The sequence below is a fragment of the Sinocyclocheilus grahami genome, unplaced genomic scaffold (assembly GCF_001515645.1).
Source record: "Sinocyclocheilus grahami isolate Dianchi unplaced genomic scaffold, SAMN03320097.WGS_v1.1 scaffold234.1, whole genome shotgun sequence".
NCBI lineage: Eukaryota > Metazoa > Chordata > Actinopteri > Cypriniformes > Cyprinidae > Sinocyclocheilus > Sinocyclocheilus grahami.
The window spans coordinates 1,921,056-1,924,866 of NW_015505413.1; the positions used below are offsets into that span (position 1 = coordinate 1,921,056).

The window sequence follows — 3,811 nt, forward strand, 5'->3', positions numbered from 1 at the left end:
AATATTTCCACATAGTGACGTAGATATTTGGGTGTGTGTTAGAACAAGCCGTTTTATGTAGGCGTGGCTGACTCTTAACTTTTATAAAGAATATCTCTTAGGATTTGAGACTTTAGTCTTTGCAACTTTACAGATCTTCTTTATGCATTAAGAGCTTGTAACACTCAAAAGAGAAAGGAAAACTTGAAATCGTATCATATGACCCCTTTAAAGGTATTTTTCCAGACTCTACATCAGCAGGTACCAGTTGTTATGGCTGTATTGTTTTAACTGGTTGTGTAGTAGATCTACACAAAATACTTTTATAGGCCTACCACTACTGGGAGAACCTGACGAACACAGCAGATAATGCTGTGATCTCAACTGGTTTGTCAAGCTCTTGTATGAGAGTTTTGAGAATTGTGCAGCAAGGTGTATTTACAGTAGGGCAAATGTGTTTCTGAATTTTAAATTTATATGTATAGTGCTTTTCAGGATGGTGCAGATATATAGTTATACACATTTTCTAAAACTTTCAGAAGCAGGAAATACTGTTCACTTTTTTTTACTTTCGCTTTTATGTTGTCATGTTTGCATAGGAGCCACTTCCATTCCGATTTCACAAGTTTCAAAGCCTCTGTTATTCTACAGTGAATATTCTACTGGATTTGAAAGCATCAAAATGGCAGAACTTGACTTTGATGATCAAAATCCTTTAAATTGCCCACTCTGTCTGAATCTGCTTAATAACCCAGTGACTACATCTTGTGGGCACAGTTTCTGTATGGACTGTATAAAATTACAGGAGCCACTTCCATTCCGATTTCACAAGTTTCAAAGCCTCTGTTATTCTACAGTGAATATTCTACTGGATTTGAAAGCATCAAAATGGCAGAACTTGACTTTGATGATCAAAATCCTTTAAATTGCCCACTCTGTCTGAATCTGCTTAATAACCCAGTGACTACATCTTGTGGGCACAGTTTCTGTATGGACTGTATAAAGGGGTGCTGGGATCAGGATGCTTCTTTGAGACGAGCTTACAGCTGCCCTACGTGCAGGACTACATTCAACCAAAGACCAGCTCTCAGCAGAAGCACGGTGTTGGCTGAAATTGTAGAGGGAATGAAATGGGAAGTTCCAGCTGGGCCTAGAGATGTGAAATGTGATGTATGTAAAATAAAAAAACTCAAAGCTATCAAGTCTTGTCTGGTGTGTTTGGCTTCTTACTGTCAAACTCACATCCGTCCTCATTATGAGTCTGAAGCTTTCAAAAAGCACAAGCTACTAAATGCTTCCCCAAATCTACAGCAGCAGATCTGCTCTCAACATCATAAAGCACTGGAGATTTACTGCTATAATGACTGGAAATGTATTTGTGTGGTTTGTATGGGGGATCAGCACAGTGGACATAAAAGTGGACAGTCTCAGCTGCAGATGAAATGGCTAAAAAACAGGTACAATGATGTGATATGTACTTAAGTGATGACATACAAGAGATGATATTATATAACAAATATAGGCCAAAATATTAACACAAAATGTAAAAAAAAAAAAAAAACTAATTTTATTCATTAAATTCATTGAGTGCTGTGATATTTCCATGAAATAATACAATACCTGACCACATTTTTTCTTCTCTATGACAACGTGTAGCTCAATAAGTTTGTGAAAGAAATGTGTAAGTAAAATATATTGAACTTAGTGTACAACACACAAAAAATTATCAGTATCATAACATTGTAAAATTAAAAGAAAGAAACAGTTTATAGGTTTCACTTTATTTTCTTAGTCCACTTTAGACATTCTATTAACTATAAATAACTTTGCAACTATACATGTCAACGAAATGCCAAGTTCTGTCATGAAACTGTAGATGGTACTGGCTGATGATATCCACAGCGTTAAACTACTTGGCACAAGCTGATTGGTTCATGTTGCATGTGCAGCCAAAGAGCTTGCTGCTTCTCATTTAAATGGGTCGTTTGCATTCACTAGAGCAGTTCTCAGCGCATTTTCTGAGTTCCTCTGAAACCCTCCACCTTCTCCAGCTCCACCTGTATAAATCTGCTATGGTTATTATATATGCTATTTGTGCGGCAGCTGTTGTCATGACAGAACTCTCATTAATTTGCAGCTGTATGTCAACTAACTCTCATTAGAGTATTAGTACACTGTTAGGTTATGGTTAGGGTTAGAAGTTGACATGCAAAGTAGATTATCTGTTGGTGAACCATCAAAATAAAGTGTTACCATATATATATATATATATTATATATATATATATATATATATATATATATATATATACTGTATATGTATGCGTGTCCTAACAGCGCTCTGCACAGGCAGCAGTTGAGCACAGTGACAGGATCTTCACTGAGCTTATCAACTCTATTCAGAAAAGACAAACTGAGGTGAGACAACTGATCAGAGCTCAGGAAAAGAGGGAGATAGGACAGATCAATGATCACATACAGAAACTGGAACAGGAGATCAGTAATCTGCAAAAGGAGAATGATAAACTGAAGCTGATTTTACATACAGAGGATCACATTAATTTCTTCCAGGTATAAAAAGTATAATCTAGACTAGAGAAAGGCATTTTTTTAATGAAATACTGACAGTGTTGTTGATTCTATTCTTATTGGTTTTCTCTCAATTTCAGAATTACTCTTCTCAATCTGGAATGTATCTGTGTACAACTTCACCCAGAGATGTGAATGACCTCCTGACATTTGAGAATGTAGACAAATCTGTCTCAGAGCTGCAAAACCAACTGAATAAAGTCTGTGAAGAGCACATGGACAAAATATCAAAGAAAGGTGAAGTAACACTGTCAAGAACCATTCAGACTGTTACACTCACCCCCTGAACCTCATTCCCATCCGGGTCACGGCACCAATGTAACCCCTCTCTCATGGGTCCTCACCGCCACACCTCGTTCTTGTTCCGAGTGGGTCTCGAGCCCGGGTCTCCGGCATGGGAGGCGTTTTTCAAGTATCTGTACTTTACTGGAGTAGTTTTATTTTGAGTATCTTTTACTTTTACTTCACTACATTCCAAAGCATAAGATCATACTTTTTATTTCACTACATTTCATAAAACGTATCGTTACTCCTTATAATATATCACGTGCTCCGAGACGCAGAAGCGGTGTCTGATTCATGAATGAACTGATTCTTTTCAATAAACCTGTTAAATCGGTTCGCAAATCGCACCAAACGATTCATTCACGAATTGGAATGAACCGATTGCAGCTGTTCTCGAGTCGACAACTCACTGATACAAATGATCCGTTTAGTGCAATTCACAAGTAAGAACCGGGAGATCTTGTGAGCGTGCGCGTGTCTGATGCTGTTAAAAGTAAGTTACTAATGTTTAATTTTTGTAACTGAAAATCATATTTAGGTCAAATGCTATGCTATGCATTTAGCCCTATGTGACGTCTGTTTTTATATTGTTTGTTACTATGTTACTAAGTTACTATGTATCTGGATCAACTAGCCGAGTAGACAAATGTTTATTCATAACCATGCTGAAAATAAGTCAATAATGTTAGCTGATGCTAACTGTCTAGCTAACGAGCTTGCTGATACTAAATTTAGGTAAAAAAAATTTTTTTAAATAAAGTCCAAATATTTTTATTCAGCCACCTAGATGGATTCCATCTGAGGGAAAAAGAAAGGATGTGATGTTCAGAACATGGTAACTACAGTAATTATCAAAGTGGGAAGTGATGCCCTCTGGGGGCATTTGGCCAGGGGTGTTTTTACACCACAGACAAGGTTTGAGAAGAAAAAAATCATTATGAAAATCTAATTATATTTTC

The 3,811-nt window shown here is 36.9% G+C and overlaps 1 pseudogene; it reads left to right on the plus strand.

Moving 5' to 3' along the window:
- Positions 1–790: 790 nt before the first annotated feature.
- LOC107597681 (E3 ubiquitin/ISG15 ligase TRIM25-like) overlaps positions 791–3,811 on the plus strand; it is a 4,375-nt pseudogene continuing 1,354 nt past the window's right edge.